The sequence below is a fragment of the Etheostoma spectabile genome, unplaced genomic scaffold, assembly GCF_008692095.1.
Source record: "Etheostoma spectabile isolate EspeVRDwgs_2016 unplaced genomic scaffold, UIUC_Espe_1.0 scaffold00019085, whole genome shotgun sequence".
Lineage (NCBI taxonomy): Eukaryota > Metazoa > Chordata > Actinopteri > Perciformes > Percidae > Etheostoma > Etheostoma spectabile.
In genome coordinates, this window is record NW_022604668.1 from 18,220 (window position 1) to 31,702 (window position 13,483).

Here is a 13,483-nt window from a genome sequence, read left to right on the forward strand (position 1 = left end):
AACGGTACTCACCACCGGAGACTCTGCGGTGCGTTCAGGTACACAATCAGACGCAGGACAGCAGAAACGTTACAGTTGTGTTCCTATTGTGAGTCCAAAGCGAGCAAAACTCTGTACGGACGATTTATATCTCCACAGCAACAACAACACCGTCCAGCATCAGAAGAGAAGTGTGCTCCACGTGTGTTTACGTTTCCTCCAGACGGTGACGGGATGTCCCGCCCTATCCTGGCTTACTCCGCTCTGATTGCCTTACCATTGCATTCTTTCCGCAACCCTAACCAATCACACTCCTCATGCCTCAACGTAACCAATCCGACCAACGAAGGCAACGTGTACTAGCCAATCAGAGACAGAGTAGAGCGGGCTAGAACGTCTCCATCCTAGGAAACACACACACACACACACACACACACACACACACACACACACACACACACGTTTAAAACCGACATTCCAACATTACTATTCTTCCATAGTGTAACCAGGTTGTGATCAGCCTCCAACATTACCTGCAAAAACATAGCAGCTCCAGGTGGATCACTACTTAAATCCTTTCAGCGATGTCCTGGTTCAGGGATAAAGAGAAGATAGATATCAGATGCACTGACACTCAATAACTAATTAGTCTTTGGCTGGAGATGATTATTGACTTCACGCAGAGAAATGAAAACACAACCACACTGGAACTCTTTTATTTAAAACAAAATATTATTTCTAATGTCCAACCATGACTGTAACACTCCCATCTACTAAGCCAACATGTCGTGTAATAACAACATAAACTCCATGTTTAAGTGTTGCTGCAGCAGTAGTCCCTTCAGTGTAGTGGTCCACATGTACCGGGTTGGAAACAGGTTCTGTTAAATTCCTGCATGAATGGGACCAGCGGCGTCTGCTGGCGTCACCTTCACATCGCTGCAGGGCTGAAAGTTATGAATTCTGTATATGAATATATAAATATGCAGGTGACTGTTATTGAATGTGATGTTTACTTCTATGTGTAAAATGTGATGTTAAATGAAGATGTCCAGTGTTGATGTAGGAGCTGTATTCTGGTGGTGAAGATATATTTGATAAACTGGATTTCTACTCTAGGAATGCCTTTTAGGAGTTGAGGATTTTATTTCATTTATTTTACATTTTACTGTGAAATAGAAAAAGCTTATAAACCATTCTTGTTCTACTTCTGTTAAAAATACGGTTCCACTCTACGATCCCAGTTAAGTAGTTTAATAAAAACCAGGTCCTGATAACTGCTGTGGGCTGCTGGTGTCTCTGTCCAAGATGTCAACGTGCTGTCCTGATCCGGTCTGGTGTCCCTAGATGCAGACGCAGTTCACACACACACAACACAGCGAGGCTGTCCCGTAGAGGAGTCTCACACAACCCAGACCCGATCCTCCAACTCCAGAGGAGGAGAGACCTCATCGAAAATCAAAATGTTTACCACTGCTGAAAAGTGTTGAGAATTAAAATTCCTCAATGAATACAAAGTGGTGTAACCTGAACTGTTGGTGTCTGATTAATAAAAAAATAGGAAACTCATACTTTGTGTTGTGACAATTATTGATCACATTATCTCTACTTAAGTTTTTAAAGACCATCAGATTTAGGGTGGTTCCACCAACGTTCCACATAGTACCAGACATAAGAGAACATCAGAGGAGGAAGATCTTCAGATTGGTTTCAGCTTTTAGAAAATGAAGTCAAAATGAGAATGTTTGACTTTATTCTCCATATTTCAACATTATTCCTGATATTTAGAGTTCACAGAACTCATATATTACTTTGTAACAGATTACACAAAAATATTTTGGTGATGTTTTTAAAAGTTTCAAGTATACATAAAATAAAAATTACATTTACAGTTGCCTTAAATTAATTGATGTTATCTTATAATTATTGATATCCCTCAACTTATAATTAGGGAGTACAATTTTCAATATTTTTCAACTCATATAATGTTGTAAATACAATCAAAATTAATTGTAAACTGCAATTCTGATGTCGGCCCACCGCACAATTATAATCAGCTAATAATGTTAGAAAACATGAAAGAGACAATTTAACAACTTTTATTATTCGACACAATGTGCTTTTTAAAAGGCACGAATCAAAGGAGCTCAATTAAAACGAAGTGCTTGTCCTAAATTAAACAAAAGGAGATTTAGACTTTAATTTCTTTCAACTTTATTCTCAACAATAAAGATCATCCTCGACTGAAATCCAACTTGTGTGTAAACCAGCTTTTCTGTTCTCACTGCTTCCTCAGGCCTTGTGTTCAACACCTGCTTTATTTTACACTTTTTATTCTACAATCACATATTTACACATTTCTTTGACTCATAAACCATCTTACAGAATTCATGAAACCAATAAAAAATGGCCAAAGTGACCAGTAATTATCCAAAAGACTTTTCACACAAGATAGAACCATCCATTAACTTTTTCTACCCGGTATAACAAGGACACATACTGTGTTCTGGAGACATTATGGGATGGAATAGGCCTCACTCTTAAATGAAGCTTCATCACACAATCAAATATTCAGCTATATGTTTTCTGGGGCTGCTCATCAAATACTAATAAATGTGGATCTGATTACATAATCAACACATTAATTTGATGCATCATGACACACGTTATGTAGACGATATCTATTCAAACCTCTGTTAAACCCACAGACATTTATTATAACTTCCAGAAGAAATCAGTTTCTAAAGACACCAAATATGTCAAGATGAAGTTTGAGTTCATTTTTAAGAATTGCTGCACATCTAACATATGATAATAACTGGAATAAAGTGTAAATCAGTCACCACAGGAAACAGGTTCTGTAGAAAATAAGATGTAAAATATATGAATATGTACATTTGTTCCCTTGATTGAAAATGAATCAATACCTGAAATGAGATCAGTGATTAGTTTACTCTGACAGGAGAGATGATCAGAGGGCAGAGTTTTTACCACCAGCATCATCATCATAATCATCGTCATCACTCAAAAATAGATGGACTTTCTCGATGAAGAACAGACAGTAAGGGACAGAAGAATGGGAAGAGTTTCTCAGTGAAGGAGCAGCCAGTAAAGGAGTAGATAAGAGCTGCAGCATCTACGTCATAAAAGGAGACCAGACCCTCCTCATAGTCCACAAACACCCCCACCTTCTGAGGAGGAGACTTCAGAGAGAGAAGGACTGAGGTGTCATCAAGAGCTTTGTACTCATTTCCATTTCTCAAACATATCGTCCAGTAACCATTATGAGGACTCAGTGTGATTTTTCCCTTCCTGTCGATCGACTCTCTGGCCACTCCTAAAGTCCATCTAGTCTTTCCTTTGACTTGAACCTCAAAGTAAAATCTGCCTGAAGAGAACTCTGTTTTCCTAAAACATTAACACACTTAGAAAATCTCTCTGGGTTGTCTGGGAGATTCTTCCTCACATCACCAAGATTCACTTGTTTCCCATCATCAGACAGGATGAGCCAGGGATTAGCTGTATCAGGATCAAGAGTCACATCCACTGCATACTGCTGGACCCTCTTCAGCTCAGACTCAACCAGCAGCTTCTTCATCTCTTCACTGAGTGTCTCCTCCAGCTGAGCCACAGCTTTCACCACAGTCCCCTCATATGATGATGGACGGACGCTGACCCCTGTCCAGTCCTTGGTGGGTGGAGGTTGTTGGATGTTTAGGGACTGGAAGCTCTGGAGAAGATGGAGGTGGTCTTCAGAGCGTAACATATGCTCCACCTCAGTGCTTCTCTTCCTCAGCTCAGAGATTTCCTGTTCCAGCTCTGTGATGAAAGCTTCGGCCTGTTTTTCTCTTGTTTTCTGCTTCTCTTTGATGGTGTTGATGAGCTCATTCAGGCCTCTCTCAACAGACTCCATCAGAGAAGTGAAGACCTGAACACCTTCTGCTATCTCTCTGTCTGCATCTTCCTCACTGAGGTCGACTGAGTGTTTGATCTCCTGAATCTTCAGTCGTCTCTTCTGGATCATCTGCTGAATTTCAGCCTCTGTCTTCCCCAGCTCTGCCTTCTTTCCTTCATATTCTTCTTTCAGAGGAACAACATCATGCGTCTTGTGGTCTAAAACAGTGCAGAGCATGCAGACACATGTCTGGTCAGTCTTACAGAACAGCTCCAGAGGTTTATCGTGCTCCGTACACATCCTGCCTTCCAGGTTCTCCACAGGGTCGATCAGCTGATGTCTTTTCAGACGTGAAGCTGTCAGATGAGGCTCCAGGTGAGTCTTACAGTAGGAGACCAGACACACCAGGCAGGACTTCAGGGCCTTCAGTTTGGTTCCAGTGCAGACGTCACAGGGAACTTCTCCTGGTTTGGACACTTGTTGCTCTGAGCTGCTGCTGCTGGCTTTCTGTTGAGCTGACTGTCTGAACTGAGCCACCATCTCAGAGAATAAAGTGTTGACCCTCAAATCAGGTCTTCTGGTAAAACGCTCCTTACACAGGGGACACAGGTACTGGTCATTAGTGTTCCAGTGATCAGTGATGCAGTTCTTGCAGAAGTTGTGACCACATGGTGTGGAGACAGGATCAGTGAACACATCCAGACAGATGGAGCACAGAAACTGATCTTCAGATGACATAATGCTCACAGCAGCCATATCTACACACAGTGGGAATAGAAAGAGAAACATTATATTCAAAATCTGTGAACAGACTGATCTCAGCCTACAGCCTACGGTTACTTAGCAACAAGTAACATTATCTTTCCAAAACTCTTAATCACCTTGATACAGAGTTCATTCTCACCAAACTGGTCTTATGTCTTAATGTCAGGTCCAAACTGGTCTTTTGTCTTAATGACAGGTCCAAACTGGTCTTTTGTCTTAATGACAGGTCCAAACTGGTCTTATGTCTTAATGACAGGTCCAAACTGGTCGTGAGTCTTAATGACAGGTCCAAACTGGTCGTGAGTCTTAATGACAGGTCCAAACTGGTCGTGAGTCTTAACCCTCTGGGCCCTGAGGCCATTTTTACAGTTCATTGTCCGTCTGGATTTATTTTATAAAAAAGCTTGTAAAACATCAACCCTGTTGTCTACAGTCAAGATATCAACATCATTTTTTTTTTTAGGACAAACTGGGTTATTAGAATATTTGGGTTGCAGTGAGGTCACTTGCATGTTAAAAATGGTTGTAGGGCCTTAAAGACAAATAAATAAATAAAACATGAATCTTCCAGATATGTATTGATATCACAGACAGAGCAGTAAAACCTCTAAAACACTTCTCACATGTCTTGGGAGTCACACTGTGAAGAAATAATCATTATAACTTATACAGTTACTTATGCCAATAAGTAACATACTAATGTCATATTTATTGATATTACACCCACAGCAATGTTATACAAGCAAATGTGTGTCTAAAACAGTTCTCCTATCTGCAAAAATAAACATAATAAACATTATAACTCATATAAAGCACATACTTTTCACATTTCTTCAAAAAAGGCCAAAATATATAATATATGATATAAATATATGCCAAATCTCAAACCAGTGTGGCCATTTTCCTCTGTAGATATCTATCTTGTGCACTAGAGCATCTTTGATCGCATATATTTGTGTATATATTAGTGTGTATATATTAGTATGTATATATTGTGTATGTATATATTAGTGTGTATATTTCTGTTTTGGTTGATATGTATGTGTAAGCACAGTGTGAGCAATGCTCCAAAGACAAATTCCTCGTATGTGTCCTCATACCTGGCGAATAAAGCTGATTCTGATTCTGATACTAAGCTACTTTGACTGGGCGGAGGGGACTTTTCCCACTCCATACACTTCGGCTGTTGTTGTCTCCCATATATGGGCCTACTACAGTCTTTATTTCCCTAAACACACACACGGAGAGGAGAGACAAAAGCGGGGAGCTAGCGGCATAAATGGGCGGAAACGCAATGGATTATGGACATAAAGTGGATAAATCTTGGATGTAACGGTTTGGATATAATGCTCAATGACCCCAAAAAGGCACAAGTTCCAGGCTGGATAGAAAATCACCTGTAGAGGCTAGAGGGACCCGGAAGAGACCTCTGTAACCGCTAACTCGTTAGCTTTTAGCCGTAACTTTCGGTGAGTTTCTTTGTTTTATGGTTGATAAATGATTAAACTATGAATCAGAGGTGCTGTTTATGCTCGTGGGCGCGTCTCTTGGGTTCAGAGGGTCCAAACTCGTCCACTTTATTTGAGGTCAAGGTAAAATATTTATGACACAATAACAATAGTCTCATGACAGCCAATGTAAAATCAACCACTTAATTACAGTCTACTGTGATGTCAACACATAACGCGTGGGCCTGCCATGGCATATTTATGACAGGGTAACCTAATGCTAAGTTGTCAAAACACAAACATGTCCAACAATGCTAACGTAGCACTCAAAGAGTCATAATTTACCAATGAAACTTAAAGCTATAGCGCGTAGTTTTCACCATCCCCATGAGGAATTCTAAGTAATGACAATAATTCTTTAAGCTTAACACGTCTGATTGGAATGAGTGGAGCACTCTCCCGTAGGTTTGCCCCTATAGGTATCTATCTATTTATTCATTTTGCGATACAGACCCGTAGGTGAGAGTTTCTCAGCGTTTGCGTTCTAAAGTACAAATAAATGAACATTTCCTCAAGATGATTCTGGGAAGAAGGGCACTCTTTCCTCCTCTGCATTCATTCATTGCATCTGGAATAGATTTCTGACCAGGTTCCAGTTGGGGTCCGGGAGGCAGACACCGTCTCCATATTTAAGAGTAGGCTTAAGACTTTCCTTTTTGATAAAGCTTATAGTTAGGGCATAAAATTTAATATTGTTAGGGAGTGAGGAGTCGCAGCGTCCGCCTAACCCGGCCCACCTGCTTCTCGTCATAGTTGTCAGATCTATCTATCATATAATCAAGCATATAATAAACTAAAGGGAGACTTGGCACACAGCCCGATCCGGTTGGGGAGAGTTCTAGCCTGACCAGGCTCCTCTCTTTACCCTGTCTCTCTTGGTTTTGCTGTAATAATTTTAGACAGCTGGGGACTTATTTTTATACACTGAGCTCCTCTCTCCTCTATCTTTCCATCTTTTCATTTATGTGCATCCATGTCCCAGAAAGGCTTGTTACTAACCTAGTTACTAACCTAGTTACTAACCTAGTTCCTAACCTAGTTACTAACCTAGTTACTAAACTAGTTACTAACCTAGTTACTAAACTAGTTACTAACCTAGCTCTGGGGAGTCATTCCCCGGAGTCCTTATGTTCTTTTTCCCCAGCATGTTCCCTCGTATCAGGGAGGCTCCAAAATCATGGTAGCAGCTGTCGCCATGGTCCCGCTCCACGTTCTGCGATGCCATGTTCAACTGCTACACTCTGCTACGTCCTGCTACGCCCTGCTACGTCCTGCTACGTCCTGCTGTGCCTTGTAATGCCCACATTGTCCTGCTATGCCATGAACTACTACAAAGAACTGCTACAAACTACTAATTTTTCTATTTTTGTTATTGCCACTCTTCATTCTAACCCCAACCGGCCCGTCAGACACCGCCTACCAAGAGCCTGGGTCTGGGTCTGGGTCTGGGTCTGGGTCTGACCGAGGTTTCTGCCTAAAAGGAAGTTTTCCTCTCCACTGTGGCCCTGTTGCTGCTCTGGAGGAAACTACTAGAACTGTTGGGTCCTTGTAAATTCTGGAGTGTGGTCTATCTGTAAAGTGTCTTGAGATAACTCGTTATGAATTGATACTATAAATAAAATTGAATTGAATTGACTGTTTTAGGATGACAGGAGAACATCTCTCTTAGTTTGAGAACATTACAAGTAAATTGAAGCTTTGCTGTTAGCTTGCTGACTCATTTAAAAAGACTCTACCCTCATTTCCAGGAGTCATACTTTAACAATCTCCTCCTTTGGATGAATTAGAATCAACTTGAACTTGTTGTGCTGTGCAATCTAAAGACCTCAACAATGAAGTTATTCAAAGTTTGAGTTTTAATGGAAGGGTGTGGGGGGTGCTGCTGCAGCGCCCCCTGCTGGCACTCTCTGCCTTCACTAACGGCTCGGGGTAGTTTTGTAGAGTCAGAGAACAAACAGCTGATCCAGGTTCAGAGAATCAGGTGTTCAGGCTGATGGAGACGTCGTGACACTCCCTCAAATCTCAGCAGGGAAGTCAGCGGAGATTCAGATCTAACTGGTTTCCTGGTGCTGATTAAATCTGACTCATGACCTGCACACGAGACCAGCAAGCCGCAGCATTACATGGTGGAGCAGCCGGGCCGAGGGTTGCTTTTATGGCAGAAAACATTTTAACAAGACGACTGTAAAAGAAGTGGAGATTACAGCAGGAGAGGACCTTTGCTTTGTGAGCTCCACTCGTCGTTACTGGGAACACGAGACAGCTGCTGACTCTGCTGAGAGACATGTGAGCACGCATTGCTAACCCATACAACAACTGGTACCAGCAACGTAAAAGTACATATATATATTACAGTATTATAATTTAACTGTATTCATATTGTTGGGCAATTTGGTCTCAAAGTAATTAAGCAAGAGAGATGATATCTAGTCCCTCCGTGTTTAGTCAGCCAGCTATTGTAAGCTAACGTTAGCTTTGTAGAGATCATTGGGGTTTCCCAAACTGAACAATTACCGTAATATAATCACCAAACTGCTTTGCTCGCTCCATCCTGTTACAACTGCAATATCTGCTGAGAGAAATCCTTTATCTCCTGTACGTCTGTGAGATGGCTCCGTCACCGGCACAGCTGACCCAAAACATTTCCAATGAAACTTAACTTCAGAGCGTTGTAGCAAATAAGTCTTTCAATCCCATGAATCTCTTTATAGACTAGTTGGAGAGATGCTGCGCGTTCCACTGTAGTTCCTCAATAACTTACATGAATACTAATGTTTTCAAACTGTTTTTATTATTTAATGTTGACAGAAATGGCGGAGTGATACTTTAAGTGATGCGCCGGGTGCTCAAATGGCTCTGGGTGTGTGATCTGAGCTCGTTCTAAATGTTGACCAATCACATCGTCTGGATGGATCTACTGTTGTATAATCATTAATGATTAACCACTCAGTATGAAGCATAATACAGTCCCTCATCATTAGTGCTGGATCACAGTTAATCAGTAACTACTCATTAACTAACCCGTCGGTCCTCATTCAATAACATAGCGTCTCGGTGCTTCAGCCCTAATTATTATTTCACATTTTCTCTTCCTGAAGGGCCCCTGACAGCTGAGGGGCCCTCAGCAGCCACTAAGTTCCCTCCCACCCTTGGCTGGCTCTGGTCCATCTAGAAAGGGTTCAGAAGCCTCTTACTATCGACTATTTAGGGCCAAGGACTCAGCACCAGATCCACGTCATTTACCTCAGAGAGAAGTTCTGAAGAACATCTGTAAGCATCAAGTCAATGTTTAGAATCAGCCAATCAGCATGAAGAACTCTTTCTACTGTCCAGTTAAACAGCGACAAATCACAATGTGTCTGGTAGGATTCTCACCTGCTGAACTCTTCAGGTCCACTTCCAGACTTTGTCCAGGAAACGCCGGCAGAGACCAAGCTGCTCTTTCCTTTTCTTCCTCGTCCGTCTGGGCGTCTGTCTGCATCTGATCCCAGGACGCCGACACACCTTCAGAAGTCCAGAGTCCAGGTCTCAAGTCTAACACTACGTCAAAGCCTGTCCAACAGATAGTAGATGTCAGCCAATTAGAAAAGGGATTTTATTTCCTGCTTCTTCCCCCTTACCTGCCTGAGGGGAGGGGCTAATCATTGCTGTTTGTTACCTACCTGTGTTCTGTGTTGGAGATGTGAAATGTTTCTTGTGATCTAACAGGTGCCAGACACATTTAAGCTCTTATACAGTGGTATTTTTTAAACAATGTATTTAATGCATTTAGCAGGACCAGGGCAGCAGCTGGGACACGATCCAGGTGCCCCGATCCAAGGAAATCTGCAAGAAAGCACAAGAACTCCGGGGAAGAAGTTAAGTTAGTAACATGCATAATGGGACATGAATGCACACAGATAGAGGGAGAGTTATAATAAATACATGTCATAATCAAACTGCATTCATATTCTCAATATCTAGTTGACAGAGCTACTTGTTGAGTGATGGTCCTACCTTACCTGTTAAGGCTTTTTGATTGGTTATCACTTTCAGGATTCTTAGGGTTACCAATCCCTTAAGGGAGGAACAGGAAGTAGGGCTTTACAAAGAATGGACTTTCATTTCTCTCTTTCATATTTCCCTACAACATGAAGAATATATGCTTTCATAGCCTATCCTTGTCAGATTGTCTCGACATGTGCACATGCATTCTCTTTTATTATTATAAAGGGTTTTGTTAAGTTTTCGTGAAACATTTTGAGTGGCAGGGGCTCAACGAGAAAGACCTAGTAATAGTAGAAATTTAAAGGGGCGTTATGCAGTTTTGGCCTTTTATTTGCTATTTGCTTGTTGCTTTTTATCTATATAGCCCCCCAACAGGTTTCTCTATGAAGCACCAAGGAAATGGGACTTTGTCTTACTAAGAGTTGGTTTATTTAGCGAATGTCAAAAAATCATGATCCTTCTTTCGGTGCTATTGAAATAAGTAACTCTTCAAAAAATCTTTAAGAAAAATCTCCAGAATCATTCCACTAAAGTGAAAAGGCTGTTGCTGTAATTCAGTTAGTTTGGTGGTGGGCGTGGCAGCAGGACAGGAACTCTGTCTCATCACTCCTTAGTGTTGGGATCCATCTAGTGGTGGTTCTGGGTCCCAGCACCAGTTAGTGGTCTACATGGAGGCCTGTTCTGCTGCTGCAGTGGAGCAGGGAGTCATGGAGACCAGCTGGGACATGAGGACGGCTGTCAGCTCTCAGATGTTCAGAGATTAAATTAAGACCCCGCACTCATCAATTATTGTTGTTGGACTCTTTCAGAGAGATTATACAACATATTTAAACAATAACGTCAACTTCCAACATAGAAAACTAAAGTTGTTGTTATTGTCAGACGTTCCCCGCTAGAAGAAGCTCTGCAGAACATCTAGAGATGAAAACAGGAAGAAGGTCTCAGGTGCTACGGCAGGCCGTTTAACATTTAATCACACCCCACTCCTATCTGTCATTACATTTAGATATTAATAATAACATTTCTCCTGGTCAAAGGGATATTCTAACTAGTCAGAATGGTAATTAAAGATATGCACAATAACATTCTTACTGGTAGAAACTGTTTTTCAAGATATCTCCAACTTAATTAGTCAAAACTACATTTAAATCCTTAAATAGTACAAGTGGCTGTTTTAATATTTAGTAGCTAGACTGGATATTTATTGCAGATATCTGTATTTAATTCTTCCTAGTGAGAAAGAACTTCTAGATATGTGAACTAGATTTGATTAGACCATGTCCCCATCCTGTTGTGTAGACCAGTTTTTATTAAAGACCAGCAGTACTGACAAAGCTCTGCTTCCTGAACATTTCCTCTAGTGATGAAGTCACTGCTTCCTCAGGCCTTGTGTTCAACACCTGTTTTATTTTACACTTTTTATTCTACAATCACATATTTACACATTTCTTTGACTCATAAACCATCTTACAGAATTCATGAAACCAATAAAAAATGGCCAAATTGACCAGTAATTATCCAAAAGACTTTTCACACAAGATAGAACCATCCATTAACTTTTTCTACCCGGTATAACAAGGACACATACTGTGTTCTGGAGACATTATGGGATGGAATAGGCCTCACTCTTAAATGAAGCTTCATGACACAATCAAACATTCAGCAATATGTTTTCTGGGGCTGCTCATCAAATATTAATAAATGTGGATGTTTTGCATCATTTGTTTGCAAATGAACTCAAACTTCATCTTGACATATTTGGTGTCTTTAGAAACTGATTTCTTCTGGAAGTTATAATAAATGTCTGTAGGTTTAACAGAGGTTTAAATAGATATCGTCTACATAACGTGTGTCATGATGCATCAAATTAATGTGTTGATGATGTCATCAGATACATATAATACAACCTGGTAACTATGAAGTGTAAATAAATCAACACAGAAATAGAAATAAATCAATGAATGAAATAAGTGAGAGGAGAATGCTATTCATAATACTATCTATGACTCCCCCCCCCCACTCGACAGCACACTGGCTGAGACCCCCCCCCCCTAACCCAAATAGGCCCCAGAAGGTGATTGCTGCCTGTGGCTATCAGACTATATAACTCCTCCTCAAGCATTACACACTTAGAGAGTCACAACTGGACTAATAACACACACGTCTACATCTGATCTCAATATTCTTGGACAGTTATGTGCAATATTACTCAGTTCCATGTGCAATATCTATTATTCACTGATGCCACTCATGTTCACGCTGTACTTTATGTTCCTACTGTACTCTATATTTACACTATACTTCAATAGCATTTAGCAACAGAATCTTCAACCATGGCCGTATCTACCATTAAAGGACACGGAGGTCCAGATCTCCTCTGTATCACCCTCAACCCCCCCCCCCAAAAAGAGATGAAACTGCCTAAATAAAACTTGTTCCTCTGTCTGATTACTAGTGTGTGGTGTGTGGTGTGTGGGGGGGGGGGGACTGAGTAGGCGGTGAAGTGGATGTTGCCGTGGTAACTATCCAGTATATGACCATCACCATTGTTTTTGGATATAGTGTCAACAAACAGCTTTTCTTTCTAGTGACTACAGCAGTACTTAACAGACAAATTAGTGTATATAACTAGTAGAAATGTACTTTTTCAATGCTATTAATCTCCAGACATCTGACAAAAAGCTCCCTCGCTGTCGCGCTGCATATAACAGTGCAGTGGCCGTTGATGCCATCCAATATTAATGTAATGTTAGCTAGTTCCACTTGGATGAATGTTAGCGTTACCTTATATGGTGTGCTAGCTGGTTAACTGTATGATTAATGTTGTTATCTTAACATTATGAGAGAACAGTAACCTTTAATGTAACCATACGCTGGTACTATATAAATAGATCAACTGAGTTGTGTTTAATTTCTTCACTGAGACAATCTGAAATGAAGAGACTACTTCAGACAAAGCTTTCCCTTGGGAAGGGACCAGATGGACAAGATCATGATGAGACCCAAAGAAAAAGGAAGGCACTGTATTTTTTATAAAATCAAGGACTACAAGTCTTTAGCTCACAACAAGCTCAGGTAGTTTTAATATTTAGTGAATAATCAAAAAACAAGTACAGAATACAGAAATAATCTTTTCCCCTTCTGCCCTAAAAGCAGAGAGTATCAAAATCAGAGAATAGAAAAAACCCGATAAGTGGGAATGCGCTGAAGAGAGAGTCCACATCAACTCATATTTATAGTCAAAGTCAAGGCTAAACACCGTGAATCTTAGGCATGTTTGCAGAGGTCTAGTTGCAGTTGATGTGAAGGTCTAGTGTACTGGGGTTGTTTTTATACACAACATCCATGC

At 40.8% G+C, this 13,483-nt stretch overlaps 1 pseudogene; it reads right to left on the minus strand.

The window, feature by feature from the left end:
* Positions 1-2,999: 2,999 nt before the first annotated feature.
* Positions 3,000-12,170, minus strand: LOC116683748 (E3 ubiquitin-protein ligase TRIM21-like; annotated as a pseudogene).
* Positions 12,171-13,483: the final 1,313 nt, after the last annotated feature.